Source organism: Diabrotica virgifera, chromosome 8 (assembly GCF_917563875.1).
Source record: "Diabrotica virgifera virgifera chromosome 8, PGI_DIABVI_V3a".
Lineage (NCBI taxonomy): Eukaryota > Metazoa > Arthropoda > Insecta > Coleoptera > Chrysomelidae > Diabrotica > Diabrotica virgifera.
Genome location: NC_065450.1, coordinates 106629386 through 106657169, shown reverse-complemented (window position 1 = coordinate 106657169; position 27784 = coordinate 106629386). Strand labels below are relative to the sequence as shown.

The window sequence follows — 27784 nt, the reverse complement described above, 5'->3', positions numbered from 1 at the left end:
TATTTGGAAGGGGGTATCTATCTCCTAAAGTAATAGCATTTAAACGTCGATAATCGACTACAACACGAAATTTACGTTTATTGGAGGCATCAAGTTTTTTGGGGACTACCCAGATAGGCGAGGACCAGGCAGAATTGCTATGTCGGATAATATTTTGGTCTAACATGCCCTGAATTTGATTTTGGACTTCTTTACGATATATTTCCGGATATCTATATGATTTAGAATATACTGGAATCTCATTAGAAGTTTTTATACTATGCTTAATTTTATTAGTGAAAGACAATTGGTTGCCCTCAATATGAAAAATGTCCGAAAATTCTCTTATTAGCTTTAAAATTGAATTCCGATCTTCGGTATTCATATTATGTTCCGTGCGGATTTTAGAAATATCAAATTTGAATTTTTCGGCATAAATAGAATTAAGATTAGGATGATTTATTTGTTCGTATTCATCGAACTTTTCAACTTCTATTGGTGAAGTTAAATTAACTTTAAAATGTGACTCTGATGAGTTAGTAATAGTGCATAAAGCTTCTTTATTAACAACTTTAGTAAGACATTGGGGAATTTCTAATTTCCCTATTTTTGTATAAGGTACGATAACGTCACCATTTTCTATATTTTTTATATTTAATTTAATTACTTGTTCGGAACGTGGAGACACTACTATACAATTCGTGCTGTCAGCGCTCGGACTATAATAGTTAATTTTAATTGAACAACAAGGTGTTCTTAATAAATTATTTACTAAATCGATATTTGCTTGTAATAGTTTTAAATTATCTAATCCTAATAAGCAATCAAAATGATCGTGAAACTTAAAAAATATGATAAGTTAATTTTATTGGCTTTTTATGCCTAAATATAGAGGAAGACGGAATTACGGTACAGAAATTTTCCTTAGTAGTTCCAAGAGCAGTGGAAATTTGAAATGGTTTTTTAAATATTGAATTTTTAAAATATTTTTCACCTATTTTTGGTGTAATAAAAGATTTATTGCTCCCAGTATCTATAAGGACTTTTAAATTATGCTCAGGGAAAATTATGTACGGCAATTCACATTCTTTGTTAGTTAAGTTTAATAATTCTACATGCTCTGGTTTTCTTCCGAGGCTATCTCTTCTAAAAAAGGTTCTTGGGATGAACTTTCAGGACAGTCTGTATTATCTATGTTATGCAGTTCTTCCGGAATAATATTTTGGCTTGCGAAATTATTGGGGTTACGTAAACGAGTCCTATTTTGGAAGTTTTGTGATGGTCTGAAAGTATTATTGGTTGTTATAGTCATTGGAGTAGGGTTTGAGAATTTTCTGTTTGGATTTGGCTGGAATACATTGGAGTTTCGATTAAAATTCCTACTTGTACTAGGATTATTTTGGAAATAATTATTTTGATTATTTTGTCTCATATTTTGAGGATTCGGTTGGGGATTCGGAGGATCCATAGTATTTCTCTGTATTGGAAATTGGTTCCTTGGTTGATATTGAGTTTGGGGTTGATATTGAATTTGGGGTTGATAATTATTTTGTTGGTTTTGTCGGAAATTTGATTTTGGTCTAGACGAATAATTATTATTTTGATAAGATTTGTGATTTTTGCTTTGAAAAGAATTATTTTGGTCTAGGTATATCTGAAAATCCTTTGTGAGGATGCCTAACGCAGAATTTAAATCTGGTGGAATCTTTGTACGCATTAAGGTACCAAGAGGTTCCTTTAACCCACGTAACAAAACTCTTAATGCTAAATTTCGGAAAAAGCTACCAAGAATATTAATTTCAGCAGCATGTTCAGTTTTTGAGGTCAAGACAGATATTTGAAGATTTAATAATTTTTGTATTCGGTTATAAAAATCAAATGGGGATTCATTATTGCCTTGTTTCAAATCTGAAATTTCTATGCTTAGAGTATAAATATCTCTTTTGTCTGAATAAGAATTAATTAAAGCATTTTTTAAATCTTGCCAAGTTCTAAGATTACAAGAAGAAATATTAACTGCGGCTTCGCCTTTTATTTTTGCAATTATGCTTGACATCAAATATTCATTTTGAAAATCATTCACATCTGTAGCATTATAAAATTTGGTTACAAGTTTTTCGGAAATTTCTAAAAATCTAGGAAGTAACGTGTGATTCCCTTCAAAATCTGGAATCATATCTAAGTATTCTTTCTTTAGTTGAGGAACTTGTGGAACAGCCATTTTAAATTTATTATTTAATTCTAATATTTTCGAAAAACTTATATTATTTTTATTAAAAGGTAAATTAGCTAAATTAGTTAAATTTGAGTCAGAATCTGTATCTGAGTTGCTACTGTCTGAATAATCAGAATCTAGTGTTAAATTAGGCTCTCTATATGGCATTAAACACTTACAGTAATGTAGCGATCTTGTCCATGGAACTGCTTCGGAACTGGGTCGAGACACTCACAATATTCGCTTGAAAGTCTCTCCGGTACGAATCTTCTCGTCAGGTTACTCAATTCGCCCAACTGGAATTCACTTCGCGAAAACTGTTCGAATAGTCAAAAAAATCGTAAAAACGAACCGAGAGTTATATTCACTAACGCCCGTTTGACTATCCTACTGACTGCGCCAGAAATATAAAATCTTTCCGAAAGTCCCTTTTTAAAAAGTATTTATTTAACTCTAAAAGTAGGTCTTTAGAATACGAAGGCAGAAACTGAACTAAACAATTATAATTTTAAACTAAGAAATGAAAATGTGATATTTTGACAACTATGAACGTATGATGTCTTCATCAGCGTTTCTCTGGTTCAGGGACTTCCTCTTCTCACGGTGATTACCGTGTTACAGCTGATGTTGCGGAATATGGGTCGTTAACTTATATATATATATATATATATGTATATATATATATATATATATATATATATATATATATATATATATATATATATATATATATATATATATATAGTGGTTTGAAGTTTCAGCAATTCGGTCATGTGAAATAAAATTCTATTTGTTATTTCTCAATATTTCGTCACACTTTTGTGACTTCTTCAGGAGAAAACTGTAAATTTATTAAGATTAGAAATTAACAAAAGCTAAATATTTAGTTACTTACAACTATAAGAGTATTAATTTAGATTTTTTTTGAACATATCGTAAGGGACATTGACTTAATTTTGATTTTGACATTTATTATTTCGGAGTTATGGTAACTGCAATAAATTTTATTTTCATAGAATATTGTCTGATATTTAAAATTCTTTTTTTAATAATGAATAGGTCAAAGTAAACCAAAGAAAATATTAACGGAATTTTAAGGTGGAAAAGTATGATTAATAGTAGAAAAATCACTATGTACCATCACTTACATTTTATAGATCAATTTAATATACTCTAGTCCCTTTCTAAAATTTTTCTACTATTAATCATACTTTTCCACCTTAAAATTCCGTTAATATTTTCTTTGGTTTACTTTGACCTATTCATTATTAAAAAAAGAATTTTAAATATCAGACAATCTTCTATGAAAATAAAATTTATTGCAGTTACCATAACTCCGAAATAATAAATGTCAAAATCAAAATTAAGTCAATGTCCCTTACGATATGTTCAAAAAAAAATCTAAATTAATACTCTTATAGTTGTAAGTAACTAAATATTTAGCTTTTGTTAATTTCTAATCTTAATAAATTTACAGTTTTCTCCTGAAGAAGTCACAAAAGTGTGACGAAATATTGAGAAATAACAAATAGAATTTTATTTCACATGACCGAATTGCTGAAACTTCAAACCACTATAACACAGTACGGTCGAAAATATTTGTACAAATATATATAGTAATGTTTGAATAACGGCAATTCGGTCAGTTAAAAGAAAACTCTATTTGTTTTAAGTCTCAATATTTATGAAATATAAGTTTTAAGTCTCAATATCACTCAACATAAACGTGACTGCAATATAAGAAAAAACTGTTGTGCCTTAGTAGATCACCACATAAATACAGGAGATAAATTTGATTTTAATAATGTAAAAATATTGGAACAAGTTGATAATTATAAAAAGCGACTTTTCCTTGAGATGGTACATATTAACAAAACTCCAGAATCAATTAATTATAAGACTGACACTAACCATTTGAGTAATATCTACTGTAATATTCTAACTAATACATAACATTTAAATAAACAAATTACCCAATTTATCTTCTAATAGTTAATCTACCTCAATTTTATTTAAATTTCTAAATACCAGTCTTACACTAACTCATGAAGTACCATCAATTACATTTTATAAATCAATTTAACTTACTCTAGGCCCTTTCTTAGTTTTCTACTATTACCTTTCCACCTTAAAATTTCGTAAATGTATAATTTCCTTTTTTACTTTGACCTATTCACTAAAAATTGTATATATCAGATAACATTCTATCAATATAAAATATATTGCAGTTACCGTAACTCCCCAATAAGTCAAAATAAAATCTGTCATTTTCTAAATCACTTTTCAAAATAATGTTAAGAAATTTAAATTTTTACTCTTATAGTTGTAAGTATCGAAATATTTAAGTTTGTCCATGTCTAATATTAATAAATTTGCATTTTTCTCCTGAAGAAGTCACCAAATAGTGACGAAATATTGAGACTTAAAAACAAATAGAGTTTTCTTTTAACTGACCGAATTGCCGTTATTCAAACATTACTATTTAACACAGTACGGTCGATAATATTTGTACAAACAAATATATATATATATATATATATATATATATATATATATATATATATATATATATATATATATTGATACATGTATCCATGTGACTTCCAAAGTAGATTCTCGTAATACGTTGTTACTTCATATATACCGTTATGACTTCCGATTTCGGAAGTCACAACGTTTTGCCTATATTTTTACGAATTTGGCTACTAGATGGTATCGGAAGGCTTATATTAAAAATTTCGCTGGAAGTCATATCGTATCTAACATACTCATAAGATCAGATTTTAGTTCGACGGTATATCACCAGCGCTAGTGTCGCTCCCGTGCTACTATACAGGTTATGTACATAACGCGTAGCGTCTTCCGTATACCACACCGCTCGGTGTGACTTCCGTTTTTTGGCAACCCTGTGTAACGGTTTCCAGACATTTATCTGTTGTAGATTCGCGGTCCTAATCGTACTTAGTGTTTTGTGTGCCTTTTGTTTTTAAACATGAATAATAGCAGATCTGCTTTACTTTTAAAGTTAGCCTTAAATGAAGGTACAATAAGTGATTATATATCTCTATAATTATATATTTTCTGTACTTATTTTAATCTATAATATTTACTTACCTATTTACTTATATAAATTCATTTTTCTCGTGTTTTTGTTTACTTCCTTTTTTACAATGAACTTCCAATTTAATCTACACTCACCGGCACGAAAAACGGGCACCCCAAAAAAATGGGTAATTTTTTATGTCTCGTATCTCCCAAACCTGTTGTCCGATTTAAGTAATTTTTTTAATATGTTATAGCCTTATTCTTTAACAATATAGCTATGATAATATTGTTGATAGACAGGTAAATTTTCATTGTATACCGGGTGTACCAATCAAACTGGGTTTTTTTCTCAATTTTCACAACACCCTGTGGAATATTCTAGCCTTTATAAAATATTTAAATTAAAGCCTAACTATAGCTCCAGGTTTTATTAACATTCTTTTTTTTTATTCATTCGCTTACGTTGGATAATAAAAAAGTTAAGGACTTTAACAACTAGCCATGTTCTTTATCGATATAGGTGTTTCTAAATATAAGTGCGACAAACTTTAAGGGGTAATTTCTGCATGAAAAAATAATTATCGTTTGGCAAAAGAATTTTATATTTGCAAGCATTTGCGGACATAGCTTTATCAAGTAAACGATCATTATTTTTTCATGCAGAATTACCCCTTAAAGTTTGTCGCACTTATTTAGAAACACCATGTATTGATAAAGAACATGTTTAGTTGTTAAAGTCCCTAACTTTTTTATTATCCAACATAAGCGAATGAATAACAAACAGAACGTTAAGAAAACCTGGGGCTATAGGTGGGTTTTAATTTCAATATTGTATAAAGGCTAGAATATTCCACAGGGTGTTGTGAAAATTGGAAAAAAAACAGTTTGATTGGTACGCCCAGTATACAATGATAATTTACCTGTCTAGAAACAATATTATTACAGCGATATAGTTAAAGAATAAGGCTATAACATATTAAAGAAATACTTAAATCAGAGAATAGGTTTAGGAGATACGAGCCATCAAAAATGACCCATTTTTTGGGGTGCCCGTTTTTCGTGCCGGTGAATGTATCTATTAAATAATCTAAATTATTTTTAAAAATCTTATTAAAAGCTTAAATACAAGAAATGTAGGTAAATGTTCTCATTTAACGAAATTTCCGAAAATTGCGTATTTTTTGACCCAAGTAAAAACGTGTAAAAATATACAAAAAATTGAATGTACAATTAGGGAATGAATGGAATTAAATACACGAAAAAAGAGCGATAAAAAGTTTAAAGTAATAAATTCTAGTAATAATATGAAATACAGTAAACTCTCTCAAGGGGTAGGCGCAAAATCTCGGTCCAATGCTATTTAAATGCATTCATTTTTTACGAATTCTGAGAAAACTAATAAATACTTTTTAAAACTTACACCCAGAATGAAAGATTATTATTGCGGAGGACCGAAAGTCCCTTAGAATAAACAAAAAGTTTCTTGATAATGAAATATTCGAAATTAAAAATCACACTAACTTTTCTCTTGTTTTTTTATCCCGCTATCTTATTAAAATAAACATTATATAAGTTTTCAGAAACTTTCGGCCCTCGGTAATAATGTAATATTCCATTCTGCGTTTAAATTTTTCAAAAATACTTATTAGTTTTCTCAGAATTCGAAAAAAATTAGTGCATTTAATTAGCATTTTACCAAGATTTTGCGCCTATCTCCTTAACGGACACCTCCTCTATACGGACGGTATTTAAGACAAAACTCATTTGCCGATAATATTGAACCTGTACTCTTCAACGGACACTCCCTTAAAATGATGTGTAAATGAAAAAAAAATACATAGGTATTTTTTCCAAATATTTTAGAATACAAAACTACATATATTTTATTATTTAAAATTAATACAGAGATGTCAACGAGTGATATTTGATACTGTTTAATTTATCAGCAGTAGGTAATAAAAATATGTTTCTTAAGTTTGATGTTTCTACTACATTCTCAACTGTTTAGCAAAATGTGGGATCCGTAATTAAAATAAAATATGTGTGTCGGTCATTAAAAGAAACGTGACACCGTAACCTTGTTCTAATAATATTTAACATTGATGTATTGTGACTAAAAATTCTGCTTGAACGGAAATGTCTGCTTGAGAAGCTAGGACAAATAATCCCCGGACAAATAATCCCGGACAAAAAATCCCCACAAATTATCCCCGGACAAAAGATCCCCACAAAAAATCCCCACAAGTAATCCCCACAAATAATCCCTGGACAAAAAATCCCGGACAGATAATCCCTACAATTTTTTTTGGACAAAATATCCCCACAAAAAATCCCGGACACAAAATCCCCAAGAAATAATTTTGCCGAAAAAAGTTGTCGAATGAAAGCTTATAATCCAAGGATGGTACTAAAGATGATAAATTTGACCAAAGCTGGCTGTCCATCTGTCCGTCCGACCGCGAATGTAACTACTCCGTCATTATGCCAGGTAGAATGAAAAATGAGGTGTCGAATGAACGGTTATAATCCAACGATGGTACTAAAGATGAGCAATTTGGTCCGTCGGTATGTCTGACCGCAACTATAACTCCTCCGTCACTGTACCAGGTAGAATGACAAATAAGGTGTCGAATTAGAGCTTATAACCAAGGATGGTAGTAAAGATGATAAATTTGACCAAGACTGTCTGCCCATCTGTCCGTCCAACTGCGAATGTAACTAATCCGTCATTATGCCAGGTAGAATGACAAATGAGGTGTCGAATGAACGGTTATAATCCAACGATGGTACTTAAGATGAGCAATTTGGTCCGTCGGTCTGTCTGACGCAAATAAGGTGTCGAATGAAAGCTTATAACCGAGGATGGTACTAAAGATGAAACATTTGACCAAGGCTGTCTGTTCATCTGTCCGTGCCAGCGCGAATGTAAATACTCCGTCATTATGCCAGGGAAAATGACAAATGAGGTTTCGAATGAACGATTATAATCCAACGATGGTGCTAAAGATGAGCAATTAGGTCCGTCGGTCTGCCTGACCGCAAATATAACTCCTCCGTCACTGTACCAGGTAGAATGACAAATGAAGTGTCGAATGAAAACTTATAGTCCAAGGATGGTACTAAAGGTGAGAAATTTGACCAAGAACTTCCGGTTTTAGAAATGCGACCGGAAGTACTGTTTTAAAGTCACCGGAATAGTAAAAGTGATATATTATTCGACGAGCTTTCGCAAGGCGAGAATAAATATATACTTCCGGTTTCATAAGTGTCTTTGCGTCTGTCCTCCTGCATACAACTTCTCCGTATTAATACAGATATAATGACAAATTAGGAGTCCGTGTATGGAGAAGAGCAGCCACAGACAGGCAAGGGTGGAGGCAAAAAATAAAGGAGGCCAAGGCTCAATTTGGGTTTGTAGAAGAAGAAGAAGATATAATGACAAATAATGAGATTTCGAATGAAAGCTTATAACACAAGGATGGTATTAAAGATGAGTAATTTGACATCAGACTTCAGTTTTAGAGTTGCAACCGCAAGTACCTGTTTTAAAGTGACTCAAAGTATGATATGAATGTAAATGAAGATGATCCAAAATTAGTAAAATCCTATTCGCGGTGTGCAAGTACTTGGAAAGGGAAACGAGAAAAGACCCTGCGCGAGTCGCGGAGAAATATTGCAACTATCTTAAATAATTCATATTGTCAATTGAAATTGTCAAATTGACGTATATTTCATACCTTCTGTCAATGAAGCAGAAAAATTATATATTGCTCCACAATATTGATATGATATGCAATTATTATATAAAGGTAAATTTAATTAATTGTATTTTGCTTGCAGTACTGCATTTTAATAACTAATCTTATTTACTACATACAATTGTTGATGTTTTCATGACATAACCTGCATCTTATTTTTTCTTCTTATTATTTTTTTGGACTATGGCCTTGACAATTATCCAGTAAACAGGACTAATATAATTGGCCAATATAATTAAAAGTGCGAATAATAGTACAGAGTATAGATATAGGGGTCGCTTTGCCGAACTTGCACGGTCCCAATATGAATCGACGCAAAGTTACTCGAAGAGTTCAAATATCGACTTCCAGTTCTACTTTCGATTACTTTGGATGAAAACCTAGGACTTACGAAGTCCAATTACTTGTTAACACATGCTCTTGTGAACATAAACGGAAAGAAATAACACGAGTAGCGTTCATCAGCAAATCATCAACGGCTGATAGCAAAACTCTACGAAACTACAAACAATTTCCTACTAACACGGTTATAGTCTAAGATCCGAATATATTTATGTCGACCTGCACCCATCTGCTTTCCGGATAAAACGTTTTTTTTTTTAAATAAATTTCATGCATAGACAAAAACGACTTGCATGGCTTGCCTATTAAAATCGTGTCATAGCTATCCTTAAGGTGGGGTGAGCATCGAGTTTGAAATAAATATTTCAAACATATTTTTTAAAATTTTTTTGAACGTATGATAGAATTCTTAAAATCCCATGGACTGATCGGGTCACAAATGAGGAGGTCCTTATAGAAGATTGGGGAAAAACCGAGAAGTATTAACCACCATCAAATCTCAAAAGTTGGAATAACTTGGACACATTATGCGAAATGAATCCAGATATGCCCTCCTACAAGCCATCCTATGAGAAAAAAATATTTGGAAAGCGAGGTCCAGGAAGAAGAAGAACATACAGGTTAAAAGAACTTTAGAACCTGGTTTAACACAACATCTGTGCAGCTTTTCCGCGTTGCTACAGATAAAGTGAAGATTGCCATGATGATCGCCAACATTTGTCACGGATAGGCACATCAAGAAGAAGAGGATAATATTATTTTATTTTTAAATTAAATAAGCATATTTATTCACTATAATTCAATGAATTAAAAAAAAATAAGGAAAAATATTTAAAAATAAGCCAACGCTCAGTGAATCATGTGAATCAAAAAGATCAAAAATATTTTATTAGCTTATGAGTTTTTCGAGCATAACTCTGTCGAGTTTTTTTAGTTATAACGATTTTTGACTTTTTAGTATTACTCAGAAATCAAAACAACCAAATTTTTGCTCAAGAATGGGTGAAAATCAACATATTTATTATAATAAAAAATAAGCATAAACCAAAAAAACTGTATGTGCACATTGTATGCACGTTAAAAATTCGGTTAAAATTCACATCCTTATTCCAGTCAAAACACAATAATTAACAAGTTGCTGATGTGACATTTCTATCATCGACCGAGGAACACATTAAATTTTTATTACTTGTGTTGATAACGTGAACGGTATCAAATATCACATCGTGGACATCTGTATTGATTTAAATAATAAAAAATGTGGCAACGAGTCTCGAAGAGTTATAACGCCATGACGCCATTGATGATGATAATGATGACTAAATATTTTTTACGTTAAATTTATAAAAATGAACAGGTTTTTTTTTGTATTACAATCAAGATTATCGTTTTCAGGACCAGCAATTATCATCCCAAATAGGAAATGTTTTGAACAGGGTTATACAAAGCAGAGTGAGCAAAAGATTTAATATAAGCGAATCATTACAAGATGATTCCCAGAGCCTTAGCTCATTCCCCATATGCTGCACGATTTTTGAAAGAACTCACAATTGGAATTCGGAATTCGATATTTGGAATCGAAATTACAATTCATGCTTAAATTTAATTGCTAATCAATATTTTCGTACCAAAAAGCGGTTGCCCATCTGTACACAATGGAACGCAGATTCAGATAGAGCGCGTTAAACAGTCTTTCTACCTATTACATTATTATAAATATTACTGCTCATTACTATAAAGTAGAGCAAAAAAGTTGAAAATAGTTGAGGTATTTAGCATTAACGGTTCTCCTTTAAAATCAAAATGACGGCTAACGCTTCAGCGGAATTCAGTCGCAATTTTAAATTTATACCACTATTGACCTCTCCTAAAGGTTAGAATTATAAAATTTGGGGCAGCTCGAAAACAAGATTCAATTCAATAATTATGCTCCCCCTCTTTCATAGGCGTAACCAGGATGATCCTAAGGGGGGTTACAACTACCTGAAAGGGGGGGGTTACAACTAGTGGAAGGTCTCTGAGGGCTATGGTGTTAAGCGTATAGAGCTCAAAGTACATCCCAATGGGGGGGTTACAACCCACAAAACCGCCCCCTGGTTACGCCTATGCCCTCTTTTTAATATATTCCAGTTTAACTCGGAAAATATCAACGGCACGACAAAAATTGTCAAAAAGAAATTGTAGGAAATCATATTTGAAACAATTTTAAATATTCGTAAAAAAATGAAAGAGATCAAAATTATGTAAAAGTGAATTCTATCTACTAAGTTCTATTTTTGTATAGGTATCTACATTTTTATCGTAAAACTCATTATTAACGAGACAATTCAATAGTTATGCTCTAACTCTAACTGTCACTATTTTCCCCCACAACTCGGAAAATATCGACATCATAAAATAGTTATTTTCCTAACTAGTGCGGAAAGTAACATTTTCACGCACGAGACTGCCGTTGACCCGAACGACGCGATAGCGGAGCTCGGGCAAGCAGTCGAGTGCAGGGATGACGTTTGGAAAAAAGCCACAAAAAAATAGAGTTATATCAATTTTTATTTAGAAGTGAAAATACACAAATCAATTCTTTGACAAGGTAGTCAAAAGCAAACTTTCAATACCTAAGTATAATGGGTTACCACGACGACGATATTGGTTTCCATTTCCATGACGACAATTCAAAACCATTGTAATTGTCTACTGATCTGATATCTCTCCTGATCTGATATGTCTCCAATAACGGACTTAACATAAATGCAACAAAGACAAAGTTACTTATGGTTAGTAAACAAGACGTCGGCCCTATGCAACTAATTGTCAATGATGAATCAATAACAAAAGTTAATCATTTTAAATACCTAGGATGTTGGATAAACGAGACACTAAATCCGGATGAAGAAATTAAAACTCGTATAGGAATTGCAAGAGGAGCATTTATGAAACTTAGATCTATTCTCAGCAACTCTCAGCTGAACTTACAACTAAGAATCAAGTTCCTAAAATGTTATGTGTATCCTGTAATACTATATGGATGTGAAACCTGGATCATGAAGGTTAACATGATGAACAAATTAGAAGCCTTTGAGATGTGGTCGTATCGTAGAATGCTCAGAATATCTTGGGTTCAACGCATTTCAAACAGAGAAGTCTTAAATAGAGTAGGTCAAGGCGAAGGTGACTTAATGAAGATGATAAAAAAGAAAACTTGAATATCTGGGGCATATAATGAGAGGTAGCAGATACAGGATGCTGCAGTTAATACTCAATGGAAAGATCGACGGAAAAAGTGGAATTGGTCGAAAGAAATATTCATGGCTCCGAAACCTTCGTCAATGGACTGGCTTATCAGCAGATCAATTGTTACATGCCGCACAAGATCGAGAACGATATCGGCAAATTGTTATGTCCTCGCTCCGTTGTCGCTCGTGCTCTAAACATCACGTCCATTCGTAAAAAGCATACTTCACGAACTGTTTCATAAATAACTATTTTCATATATTAAAAAAAATGTTTCTGACTCGGGTAGATATTATTCCAGATTTTCAGATTTCAGCACAGTGTTAGATGGTTGGGGCATATATGGAGAGCAGGTAGCGTAACAACTATAAACTCAATTTTACAATGGAAACCCGGAGTTAGGAGACACGGAGGAACTAGAATAAATGGTTACAGGAAGTAAAGGAAAATTTATATAGGGCAGGAATTAGAGACTAGCAGAAAAAGACAGAGGATAGAAAGAAATGGAGAAGCACAGTCAATAGTATCGAGTAGCAGACTGGGACTAATCTGCTCTTAAAAGATGGATCTAGATAGCTTTTTAGCGGCTCAACCCCACCTGGTGTATTTAGCCATTTAATTTTCTTATTACACATTATTATTGGTACATCAAAAATTAAAAGGACGGTGATGACGAATTTGTGTCCGCTGACCTCTATCACGTCTAGCTCAAGGTCATTTCGAGGTCAAATCAAGATAAATCGACAGTCGCTCTGAGAAAGTATATTAGGGCGTTTTTGGTGTCGCTGGTGACGAATCAGGAGTCCGCTGACCTCTATCACGTCGAGTTCAAGGTCAAATCAACATAAATCGACACAATCGTTCTGAAAATATAGGGGTTTTGGAGTCACTGATCATGAAAACTGCGGTCCGTTGAGCTCTACCACGTAAGGTAAAGGTCATTTCAAGGCCAAATCAGGACAAGTCCACAAAACTGATTTGACCTTGAAATGACCTTTACCTGTCGCGGTTGAGCTCAACGGACCCAGTTTTGTGATCAGCGACCCCAAAAACCCCCTAATATACTTTTTCAGAGCGATCTTGTCGATTTATCTTGATTTGACCTCGAAATGACCTTGAGCTAGACGTGATAGAGGTCAGCGGACACAAATTCGTCATCAGCGACCACAAAAACCCCCTAATATACTTTTTCAGAGCGACTGTCGGTTTATCTTGATTTGACCTTGAGATGACCATTACCTGACGTTATAGAGGTCAGCGGACCCCGGATTCGTGACCAGCGACTCCAAAAACCCCTAGTCATATGGTTTCGTCAAATATTCCGAAATGTATTTTTTTTGTAAACCTGTCTAATCAAAAGAATATCAATCTTTTAATTTAAATAGACAACTGTAAAACATAGAACTGCATTCACAACTGTATTCACAGTAAAAGTTTCAAAAGATCACACATTACGCTTAAAGTAAGAGGTAAATCAGCAGACGAGTCGTTGTGACTTCCAAAATATGACAACATCGCTGGAAGTGACAACGCACCTTGAACTACCCTATATATGGAAGCCATAACGTATGCTGTACGCTTCGGTATATACGTATATATATACAAAATTTATTGTGGTAAATCCTTTCCCCTCAATAGGTAGACCCATTTTATAAGCCCCCCTTTTACCAAATACACAATTTTTAAAAAATAATTCCTAGTAGAAAAGGTGGAAGTCGGACGGCCTCTTCTGTATACCGGAAGTCACAACTTAACGTGCATCAATATATATATATATATATATATATATATATATATATATATATATATATATATATATATATATATATATATATATATATATATATATATATACGAGATTTTAAGAGGTGAACATTCGTCGTTTACTATATAAATGGAATATATTTTACTGTGCTTGAAATGTGTGAGCGAGAAGTTACTTGGCTGAAGTACAAAAATTTAGAAATATGCTACACATTGAAATAGAAAGTATGATTCAACTTTGTAATATGTTTACAAATTTATAACGCACTATTGGTGTCTTGTGAACGATTGTGCGGCTAGTACATGTACCTAATACAAAAAAAATACAGTGGGAAATCAGATCGATAAAAAATAACCTTTTTTAAATATTTTTTTTTGCTGAAATTTTGTCATTTAACTACATACGTTACACATATTTCTTTTTTTTTTTTCAGTTTCCTCATCCAGATTATCGTTATATCGTTTCGAGGGGTGTTGCCCTCGACTCCACGCCACTGAAAACCAACGTTCAGTAAGGTAGGTGTTTTTCGGCTTGTTTTATATTGATAGATGATAATTTTTAAAGAGAACTTCTTATCATATCTTATCTCTGTCACTTTGTTTTTGTTTGTCTAATGGCGCTATTAATTCCGCGAACTTATGAAACCTCTAGTAAAAATATAGCAAAATAATATTTTTGCTGTTAGTGCGGCAGATTAGTGCAAATATTATAAGAATTGTGCATTTAATGATAGAAGCATATAATTTGGACCACATATACTTCACATATAAAGGTTCAAATTTAGATAGGCCATCTCAGATTTTGACTTTTACAAAAATGGCAGACATTCAAAATGGCGACTATACATATGTGACTAATAGCGCGATAATCGATGTATCTTCACATGTACCTATATGCGGCAGTTTCGTGCAAATATGCAAATATTATAAGAATTATTGTGCATTTAATGGTAGAAGCATATAACTTGGACCACATAAAGTCCAGAGAAATAAGGTTTTTGTCGGGACACTTGAGCAGCCAGGTTGCAAATGGATTTTTAGTACTATCATCATTCTCTTTGCCTTATCCCTATGCGGGGTCAGCTTCCCTAATTGCATTTCTCCACACAATTCTATCTTGGGTCATATCAATGTTAATCCCCTTTACCAACGTGTCCTGCCTTATCGTCTCCCCCCAGGTCTTCTTTGGTCTTCCTCTCCTACTCCTTCCAGGAATCTGCCCTTCAGCTATTCTTCGTATTGGGTGATTAACGTCTCGACGTTGAACATGACCAAATCATCTTAACCTATGCTCTCTCATTTTGGCATCAATTGGTGCCACACCTAGACTTCCCCTAATATACTCATTTCTAATTTTATCCTTCTTTGTCACTCCACTCATCCATATAAGCATTCTCATTTCCGCCACATTCATTCGTTGTTCCTCTTTCTTTTTCACTGCCCAACATTCAGTTCCGTGCATCATAGCCGGTCTTATGGCTGTTTTATAGAATTTTCCCTTCAGCTTCATTGGAATTTTTCTGTCACACAACACACCACTCGCTTCTTTCCACTTCATCCATCCAGCCCTAATTCTACTGCATGCATCTCCATCTATTTCTCCATTACTCTGTAATACCGATCCTAGGTACTTAAAACTATTACTTTTCACAATCATTTCACCATCCAAAGATTCCATTTTATTTGTAGTAACTCCATCTTTAAATGAACATTCCAAATACTCTGTTTTTGTCCTACTAAGATTTAAACCTTTTTCCTCCAGAGCTTGTCTCCACTGTTCCAGTTTTTGTTCTAAATCTCTTTCACTATTTCCTATTAACACTACATCACCAGCATACATTAGGCACCATGGAATACTACCCTGTAGTTTCGCTGTTATCTGGTCTAAAACTGATGAGAATAAATAAGGACTAAGCACCGAGCCTTGGTGCAATCCTACTTTCACCTGAAATTTATCAGTCTCTCCCACACCTGTCCTAACACTAGTTGTTACTCCCTCATACATATCTCTCACAATCTTTACATATTCTAACCACAGAACCTCTCGAGGAACTATCATATGCTTTCTCAAGATCAATGAATACCATATGAGCGTTGGTCTCTTTATTCCTGTATTTTTCCATCAGTTGCCTTACAATGAAAATTGCATCTGTTGTTGATCTGCCCTGAATAAAGCCAAATTGATTATCGGATATTTCGGTTTCTTCACGTATCCGTCTATCAATTACTCTCTCCCATATTTTCATGGAGTGGCTAAGTAGTTTTATAGCCCTGTAGTTTGTGCATTGTTGTATGTCTCCCTTGTTTTTGTAGACAGGTACTAATATACTGCTTCTCCATTCGTCTGGCATTTGTCCAACTTCCATAATTCTATCAAATAGACCTGCTAGCCAACTTGTTCCTGTCTCTCCCAATGCTCTCCATACTTCCCCAGGAATATCATCTGGTCCGACTGCTTTTCCATTCTTTATTTTTTGAAGCGCTTGAGCCACTTCCTCGTTTGTTATTCTGGTAACCATTGCTGTTACTGTCTCCGTTAACTCCACAGGCTGTCTGTCAAATTCTTCATTTAATAGAATAGACTGTCAAAATAATTTCTCCATCTCTTTTTGACATCCTTTTCGTGAATTAGTATTTTATTATTTTCATCTCGGATACATCTTATCTGATTAAAATCTCTTGCTTTCTTTGCTCTCTGTTTGGCTATTTTATATATCTTTGCTTCGCCTTCCCTGGTATCAAGTTGATCGTATATGTTTGAATACGCTTCTGCTTTAGCTTTTGCTACTGCTACTTTCGCTTCCTTTTTGGCGCGTACACGACAACTAGACCGAAATCATTAGACCGAAAGCAGTAGACCGAACTCACTAGACCGAAAAGCACTTTACCGAAAGCTCACTAGACCGAAGGGCATTAGACCGAAATGGTACATAAATTAAGAAAGATTGCAATAATTATGCTAAGATCTTGTATGTCTTTTTGTATATTGTACTTTTTTTTATATTATTTTGTATATAGACTGTGTAGATTGTTACTCTGTACAGTCTGATATGAAATAATTTTTATCCGTTAAACAAATTAGTGAAAATAAAAATAAATTAAGGGTAGAGTGACGTTAACACCATTTTAACTGTTTCTAATAATAGACCTGGATCCCGCGTACCAAAAAAAGTTGATTAATAGCAAGCTGAACATTTGTTAATAGTTTAACGGTGTCTATAAGCTTATAGTCGGACAAACTCTGATGTATGGGAACACTGGAACAGGAAAAGTTTTAATTGTGGAATAGGTTAAAAATTTGGAACATCAGACTACGAAAACGTTGCATGTATTTTGTCGGGCAGAACTTCCAATTATTGATTTGTTATAATTTCGTTAAACTCTCATACAAAAATAAGAATGCGTGTATCATCAATTGGGCATTTTAATAGTAGGGGAGGAAAGTATATTATGCTAAGATCTTGAATGTCTTTTTGTATATTGTACTTTTTTTGTATTATTTTGTATATAGACTGTGTAAATTGTTACTCTGTACAGTCTGATATGAAATAATTTTTATCCGTTAAACAAATTAGTGAAGGTAAAAATAAATTAAGGGTAGAGTGACGTTAACACCATTTTAACTGTTTCTAATAATAGACCTGGATCCCGCGTACCAAAAAAGTTGATTAATAGCAAGCTGAACATTTGTTAATAGTTTAACGGTGTCTATAAGCTTATAGTCGGACAAACTCTGATGTATGGGAACACTGGAACAGGAAAAGTTTTAATTGTGGAATAGGTTAAAAATTTGGAACATCAGACTACGAAAACGTTGCATGTATTTTGTCGGGCAGAACTTCCAATTATTGATTTGTTATAATTTCATTAAAATCTCATACAAAAATAAGAATGCGTTTATCATCAATTGGGCATTTTAATATACAGTATGTCCCTGTAAGTTGTATCCATATGGAAAAATTTTTTATTATTAATTTTACGAAAAAAAGTTATTCTTTATAAAAAGCTCTGCATGGTTCAAAACCTAAGATTTAACCATCAAATATCAAATTTTTTGAATATTATACGAGGTATGTCAAGAAGTTTGAATTTCGCTCCAGAGTAAAGTAGCTTTATTTCTCACAATATTGAAAATTGCTATTATTAAAAGTTGTTTGTAATTAAAAACTATATTCTAATTTGCAATTACATCCTTCTAATTGAAAAAAAAATTTAAAAATTATCGATAACAATATTTTCAGTTATTTCAATTCTGATAACTCTTTTATTATTAATTTTACGAAAAAAAGTGATTGCAAATAAAAAGTTCTGGATGGTCTAAAACCTAAAATACAACCATCTTATATCAAATTTTATCAATTTTATACGAGGTATGTCAAAAAATATGAATTTTGCTCAAGAGTAAAATACGTTTATTTTTCACAATATCGAAAATTGTTATTATGAAAAGTTATTTAGAATTAAAAACTATGTTTCAGTATGTAATTACATCCTTCTAATTGAAATATTCTGAACTATAAAGGTACTTTGCTTTTGATCTAAATTTATCTTTTTTGACATACCTCGTACAAAATTGATAAAATTTGATATAAGATGGTCGTATTTTAGGTTTTAGACCATCCAGAACTTTTTATTAAGGATCACTTTTTTTCGTAAAATTAATAATAAAAGAGTTATCAGAATTGAAATAACTGAAAATAATGTTAAGTTATCCATAATTTTTCAAATTTTTTTTTTCAATTAGAAGGATGTAATTACATATTAGAATATAGTTTTTAATTCCAAACAACTTTTCATAATAGCAATTTTCAATATTGTGAGAAATAAAGCTACTTTACTCTTTAGCGAAATTCAAACTTTTTGACATACCTCGTATAATATTCAAAAAATTTGATATTTGATGGTTAAATCTTAGGTTTTGAACCATGCAGAGCTTTTTATAAAGAATAACTTTTTTTCATAAAATTAATAATAAAAAAGTTTTTCATATGGATACAACTTACAGGGACATACTGTATAATTGTTTTAATATATAGGGTGTAACAAAAATACAGGTCATAAATTAAACCACATATTTTGGGACCAAAAATAGTTCGATTGAACCTAACTTACACATAATGTGCACATAGTGTTCAAATGTGCACATAAAAAAAGTTACAGCCCTTTGAAGTTACAAAATGAAAATGGATTTTTTCCAATATATCGAAAACTATTAGAGATTTTTTATTGAAAATGGACATGTGGCATTCTTATGGCAGGAACACCTTAAAAATAAATTATAGTAAAATTTGTGCTCCCCATAAAAAAATTATGGGGGTTCGGTTCCCTTAAACCCCCCTAAACTTTTGTGCACGTCCCAATTAAATTATTATTATGGTACCATTAGTAAAACACAATGTTTTTAAAACTGTTTTTCCTCCTAGTACTTTTTCGAAAAGCCAGTTTTTATCGAGATATTTTCAATATTTGTCAAATCCACCACATATTTTGTATATGGTTAAGTACGATTATCGAGACTGTAATAATACGAAAAGTTACATTTTTAGGTATATTTTGAACCATATTAAAAAAGAAGCCACATCTCAATAAAATGTGCCTTATCTAAAACATACTAGGATACTTAAAAAAGTTTTAAAAACACTGTTTTTAACTAATGGTATTGCAATAACAGTTTAATTGAAACGCATGCAAACATTTGGGGGGTTTAAAGGAACAAAACCCCCATAAAATTTTTATGTAAACATATTCAAAAGGAAGCCGTATCTCGATAAAAAAATGGCTTATCGAAAAAATACTAAGAGGCAAAAAAGTTTTAAAAATATTGTGGTTAACCAACGGTACCACAATGATAATTTAATTGAAACGTACACAAAAGTTTGGGGGGGTTTAAGGGAACAAAACCCCATAAAATTTTTATGGGGTGCACAAATTTCACTTTATTTTTTTTTTAAGAAAATCCTGCCATAAGAATGCCACATGTCTATTTTCAATAAAAAATCTCCAATAGTTTTGGATATGTGCACATTTGTACTAAGGTATGTTAGGTTCAATCAAACTATTTTTGGTTCTAAAATATGCGATTTAATTTATGACCTGTATTTTTGTTACACCCTGTATAATATATAATTATTTTAATATATAATACCAATTGGACATAATGGGTGAACGAAATGAAAATATACTATGTAAAAGTGTGTAAATAATTATTTGAAATAAATATTATGAAAATATAGTATGTCAAAGTGTGTAAATAATTATTTATTATATTTTCATTTCCTTATGATGGCCATGTACTTAACTTACCTTATCTTAATCTGATAATTTCGAGTATTTTTAAAGATAGATATTTTTTGGGGCACCCTTAACGAACGCCCCTGTGTTAAGAGCCAATATATGGTAGAGATACATCTGCAGGGTAGCAAATTTCTTCCCATGTGATAATCTGACGCGCTCGAGTAACTACAAAAATCCCCGCTTGGGCTCCCCTACCAATATAATGCTTTTCGGTCTCCTGCTTTTCGGTCTAATGCTGTTCGGTCTAGTGAGCTTTCGGTAAAGTGCTTTTCGGTCTAATGAGTTCGGTCTACTGCTTTCGGTCTAATGATTTCGGTCTTGTTGCTGTAAACCTTTTTGGCGACCATATAGTTTTGAAGATCTATGTCCGATCTGGTTTCTTGCCACTTTTTATATAATTTTCCCTTCTCTTTTATTTTTCCTTGTACTTCATTTGACCCCCACCAAGTCTCTTTATCCTCAAACTTCTTTCCTTGGTACTATATGCCTAATAAATTATAAATACAAAAATGCCCGTCACAGTTTGGACGAGAAACTTAGTTATTAACAAATAAGGGTCAAAAATGACATTTTTTTTATTTAAATCGTTACAGGTAAAAATAGGGTAATTAAATATCTTATTTATAATATTCTTCTTTTCGTAGATGAGCCAAGGTTTAAAATGGCACTTTTTGAATTTTGGTCCGATCATTTTTTGCTTCGGAAATTGCAAAATAAGACTAAAATTTCAAAAATAAAAAAAATATGCTATAACTTTTGCGAACATGGCCTTAAGACTTTTATATTGCATGAAAAGTTGAGTCAAATATTCGGTATATTGCACAAAAAATTTTAAGACGATTCGTCAATTAGTTAAAATTGTATTCAATTTGTTGTGATGGTACACGACAACCCTCACGGAATTTTCCTAATTTATTTGTTATAAGAATAAGGTCAATATTATAGTTGCAATTTGTATAATTTATTACGATAGTAGCAAAGTTCAAAGTATTCAACTCATTCGCAAGACTGCAAACACAGCACACGTCATTATTGAAATACGTATAGCATAACCATATATGGTAATACATATGGGCATTGTTTTTAATATAATAAGATATAAGTGGGAAGGTCGAGTACCTGAGACATTCATTGTTGTATCAGTGTGTTCGCTGAACTCTGCTGGCGCGTGGTCAGGGGATATAGTTACCGAGATATGGGTCACCTTGACCTATCCTAACTATAATGTCGGTCGACGTAGTTGTAACTCTACCTTTAACCTTGTAAGAATAAAGATATGTAGAAAGTTTAAGTTTGTTTGTTCGGGAGTGTCTTCGTCCAGCAACCCCCAACATCACATGGCGATCCGTGCCTTAAGTTAAAGAATGGAGTTTTCTGGTTCGCATATAGATTGAGGTATGCAGCTCTACACGTAAGATGGGAAACAACCAGAATAAAGAAAAAGAGGAACAGATCTTCATAAACCAAGCAGGCAACAGCGGAGGTGTGACAGCTGAAACCGGCGAAAACGAGAAGCTATCAATCCCGGGAGTTTTGGGAATTGTATCGTTCAGCCTGGCCATAATCATCGTCGGATGGCTACTGTATCGACGATGGAAGAAGCAGCTTTGACGCCACATCCGACAGGAAGTATCTAAATCAATGGAGATGCTGAGGTTAGACGCCCAGAATCCAGGACCAAATGCATAGACACATGAACCCATATTCGTGAGTAATTTTTCTTTTTAATACAATACAGTTTAACTGCTTATGAAGTAAGTTGATGACTATTTTTTTTATTTTCATATTGAAATTTTGATTTTTTTTTATTATATAATTACTCACTTACTTATTTACTGACACTTTAAATATTGACGGTTATCCAATATTATTGATCCTTTTATTTTACTTACATTTATGTTTTATTATATTATTTTATATGTTACATTTTGTTATATTTGATAAACTTAACGGCAATGATAAGCTTTACGAAGTAATTGAGACTTCGAGACACTAGGCCATATACTATTGAGTAACGTAGTCAGGCCAAGCCGAATTTATGTTCGAGGAAAGATTTCAACGTATTCTGGAAGATATAACTATATTAAATAGGAATCTCACAAAAGACACTATAGAACGAAGGAAAAATAAGCTAATCACAGATAAATGGGTGGAAAAACTCAGGACTATCACGGAACAGTTTAGGACGGTGCATAAAATATACAAAGGTGACAGCTGTAAGGCAGCAGAAGACAAATTCATTGCAGATATTATTGCAAAAATTGGAGAAAAGATCGGAAAAGTCCAAACAGAACTACGGAAAAGACAAGTTGAACATAACAACGACAAGATGGGAGAGAAATTCGAACTGAAAACAGCAGGGAACCTGATCCCTCACATAGGAAACACCGAAGAATCAATTAGAGCATTCATAGACGCAATTGAACTGTACGATGAATTTTTAGATGATGAAGGAAAACCGCAACTAACAAAGTACCTGTTGAAGGTGAAACTAACGCAAGCAGCAAAATTACGACTGAAGACCACTTACAACTCAAACGCGGCACTAATAACCGATATTAAAGAAAAGTTTCTAGTAAAACAATCTATCCCTGTTCTGTCAGCGGAGATCAACTCAGCGAAACAAGAGAATAGGTCAATAGAAAAATTTGGAAGAAGTTTAGAGGAGCTCATGGCTAAATTAACAATAGCACAAGCAGAGGGAAACAGAGATGCAGAAGAAGTGCTGGCCAAAGTAAACGAAAAAATTGCAATAAGCGTGTTTACTAACGGTTTAAAAAATGACAAGATAAAGACAATTTTGAAAGCCAAGAACTTTAGCACTTTAGCGGAAGCGATAACAAGCGCAAAGAACGAAGAATCGCTAACTCGAACGGAAACTGCAGGAATGTACCACATGAATAAAACATATAGAGGCGGAAGAAGAAATACAACAAACGGATACAAAAATAGTTTTGACAGGAGAAAAGAAGGTAACAAGACATATAATAATAGAAATACAAATGGAAACGAAGTAAGACAATATCATAACAGAGGTAGGTCTCAAAGAAACAGAGGAGCAGGACATGGTCATCGAGGGAGAAATAATAATTGGTCGCAAGGTAGAAACCCCAGCAACAGAAATTCACCAGGAGCATATTTCGCAACAGAGGAGCAGCCCCGCCAAGAGCAACCACACACAAGCACAATACAAGAAGTAGATTTTTTTCGTGGCCCATCAAATGGAGGCAGATAATTCCACAGCAAGTGGATTAAATTATATTAATGTTTATTACAGAGGAAAACGCAAAAAACTATTAATTGACACTGGCGCAACAGTCAGCGTTTTATTTGAAGAATGTTTAGATAAAAACTACACCGACATAAACAAAACCCGACGTATTAGCTTGCGAGGTGTTACCGGAAAAACTATATATACAAGGGGAACCTTATTGTGTGACCTTGAAATATTAGATAACTCAGAGAAGATAACGTTGACACAGGAATTTGCAGTTATGAAGAGTTTCACAAATAAAGTCGATGGGGTTATTGGTAGCGATTTTTTATACCAATATTTTGCTACAATAGATTACGAATCCTTAAAATTATCGTTACATGTAGAAGGAATGAGAAGAGATTTTAAAATGCTATCTATGGGAGAAATTTATACGATAATAATACCTAGGAGATGTGAAAAATTATTTTTTTTCGAGATCGGGACACACTACGGAGATTTTGTAACTATACCACAGGAGATAGCGGAAGGAATTTTCTCGGCAGGAACAGTCTCAAAACCAGTCGACGGAAAAATACCAATAAGGATATTAAATATCAATGATAGAGAAATAATTGTTAAGAATTTTAGACCGAAGGTCGAAAGATTAGACAAGTTCGACGTTTTCCACATGGGAGAATCAAAACAATCGGTGAGTCGTGCCGAAAGACTTTTGAATATAATAAACACAAAAAATTTATCGCTAGAGGAAAAAAGAGCAATAGAAAAAATATGTGTAAAATATTCCGATGTGTTTTTCTTAGAAAACGATCCATGCACAACGACGGACGTATACAAAGCAAAAATAAAATTGCAAAAAGGAGTATCACCTGCTTATACAAAACCGTATAGATTACCACACGGACAAAAAACGGAAATAAATAGACAAGTAGACAAAATGTTAAAAGACGGGATTATTGAAAATGCAATATCAGAATTCTCATCTCCACTACTTATAGTGCCAAAGAAAAACGATGAAAATGGAAACAAGAAATGGAGAGTTGTGATAGATTACAGACAACTAAACAACAAAATTGAGAATGACAGATTTCCATTACCATGCATAGAAGAAATCCTAGACGCTTTATCAGGAGCAACATATTTTTCACATTTAGATTTATACCAAGGATATTACCAAATAGAACTCGATTCTAAGTCCAGACCGTACACAGCATTCGCAACCGATAGAGGTCAATATCAAATGACACGACTTCCGATGGGGTTAAAGACAAGCCCAGGATGTTTCTCACGAGCCATGACTATGGCAATGTCAGGTTTAAATTATGAAAACATGTTTATATATCTTGATGATTTGATAGTCTTTGGCAACAGTCTACAACAGCATAATCAGAATTTAGTGAAGGTATTAGAGAGACTAAGGAAAGTAAATCTGAAATTAAATCCAATTAAATGCGAGTTTATGAAAAAAGAACTATTATATTTAGGACACAAGATTTCGAATAAAGGTGTAGCACCAGATCCGGAAAAGATCACCGCATTGGAACAATATCCAATACCACAAAATGCAAAAGAAGCAAAAAGATTCGTAGCCTTTGCAAATTATTACAGAAAACATATCAATCATTTTGCAGAAATAGAGTGTATATATATTATACAGCTTAACGTTATTCTTATGTATGACTACTTGTTTACCCTTTTTCTCAATAATTACGTTAGGCGTTTCATCTTTAATTACGGTATATGGACCCGAAAACAAACAGTTAAGTTTTGTGTTTGGCTCCTTTTTTATTAATACCTTATCTCCTGGTTTATAAGTTATTTTACTCGTTTTGGCATCATATATTTTTTTTTTGCTGTGTTTTGTATGTGTTAGTGTTTCTCTGGCCTCCTTTGCGGCTACTTGTAGTCTGTATTTCAGTTCCATGGGATAGTCGTCAAAATTATACAGGGGTTCTATTTCGTTTTGAACATTTGTCGGCAGTCTACATATTTTTCCGAACACTAATTCGAACGGAGTATAACCCGTTGCTGAGTGTACTGAAATGTTATACGAAAAACAGAAATATTGCACCCATGTACTCCAATTTGTAGGGAATTTTGATAGTTGTATCCTAAGGTACGCATTTAAATGTTTGTGAGTATTTTCTAAAGCTCCTATTGTTTCGTGGTGATATGCTGTTGAGTTTAGTTTCTCTATTTGCAATAATGAGCATGTTTCCTTAAATGTTCTTGCCATAAACTCTGAGCCTTGGTCTGTGACTATTTTTCTGGGTACTCCATACCTCAGAATAAAATTTTCTACCAATGCCTTGGCTACTGTTTCGGCTTCTTTGTTCTTTATTACATATCCTTCTATGTATTTACTTAGCTCACATTGCAGTGTCAATATATATCTATTCCCACTGTCATCCATCTCAAATGGTCCTACTAGATCTATAAATATTGTGTCGAATGCGCAGGTGGCAGTCGATGTGATAGTTAGAGGTTGTTTGGTTATGATAGAATGCTTATGTCTTTGACAATCGTCGCATCTCTTCACAAATTCCTCGATATCTTTTCGTAAACTATTCCAAAAATAATATTTCCTTATATTTTTGTACATTCTATTTATTCCGGCATGCCCTCCTGTTGGTAACATGTGAAAATCATTAATTATAATTCTTCTTAATTTTTTATCTGCTATATTCTGTTTGTCTTGTACTATACATATTTTGATATCTCTTTCTTTAAATATTTTAGGATCCTTTCTTATCTCTTCAATAATTGGCTGATTCTTATTATTCTTTACTAGTACTAGTTCCTTTATATTCTTTTGTGCGCACATTTGAATCAAGGCTCTCAACGATGCTCGTAGCGCAGACGTTGATCGAGGTTCTTGATATGTCGAGTTTCTCAACGACGCTCGTAGTGCAGACGTTGATCGAAAATCTCGAATCAGATAAATAATATCGTCTTCTTCATTGTACAATATACTACTATTTGTATTTTCTTCAGCCGAATCTAGCTTCATTGTTTTGCAATCGTCCTTGTCTATCAGTTTTACCTCTACCGCACTTTTCGGGAATTTCAACAATTCGACTACGTCTGGTTGATCAGTCCATTCGTTCTTCGAATCGGTGATTTCCTCCTGCTTTTTCGTTTGTGCTCTCGTCATCACTAATATACTTTTCTCTGAGTCCTTATTTAGTTGCTTTAGTTCTTCTGATGTAACTTCTATTCGTGATAAGGCGTCAGCTGTTACATTTTCAGCTCCTTTCACGTATTTAATTGTAAAGTCGTATTCTTCTAACTTCAATCTAAATTTGGTTAATCTGCTGGAAGGGTTTGTCATACCAAATAGGTACACCAATGGTCGGTGGTCTGTCAAAATAATAAATTCTTTCTGTAGAAGGTAATGTCTCCATTTAGCAATGCTCCATACTATTGCCAGTAATTCTTTTTCTATCGTAGGATAATTCATTTCCGCTTTATTAAGTGTTCTACTGGCATATGCTACCGGTTTGTCATTCCCGTTTGACAAAGTTGCTCCTAGTGCGATGCCAGATGCATCTGTCCGTAGAATAAACGTGTTCTCCTCCGATAAATCTGGGAATTCCATTACGGGGGGGTTTGATAATGACGTCTTGAGGCTTTCAAAAGCTTTTTGGCATTCTGTTGTCCACTCAAATTTTACATTTTTCCTTGATAGTCTATTTAGAGGTGCGGCTATTTCTGCAAAATGATTGATATGTTTTCTGTAATAATTTGCAAAGGCTACGAATCTTTTTGCTTCTTTTGCATTTTGTGGTATTGGATATTGTTCCAATGCGGTGATCTTTTCCGGATCTGGTGCTACACCTTTATTCGAAATCTTGTGTCCTAAATATAATAGTTCTTTTTTCATAAACTCGCATTTAATTGGATTTAATTTCAGATTTACTTTCCTTAGTCTCTCTAATACCT

At 33.1% G+C, this 27784-nt stretch overlaps 1 protein-coding gene across 4 annotated transcripts in view; it reads left to right on the top strand.

Moving 5' to 3' along the window:
- The window catches only part of LOC114344933 (uncharacterized), a 1261996-nt gene that overhangs the window by 153193 nt on the left and 1081019 nt on the right, over positions 1-27784 (top strand). For all 4 annotated transcript variants that reach the window (XM_050658192.1, XM_050658190.1, XM_050658191.1 and 1 more), the window contains exon 2: positions 14769-14850. The gene's annotated coding sequence lies outside the window, so the exon portion shown is untranslated. The remainder of the gene's footprint in view (positions 1-14768; positions 14851-27784) is intronic.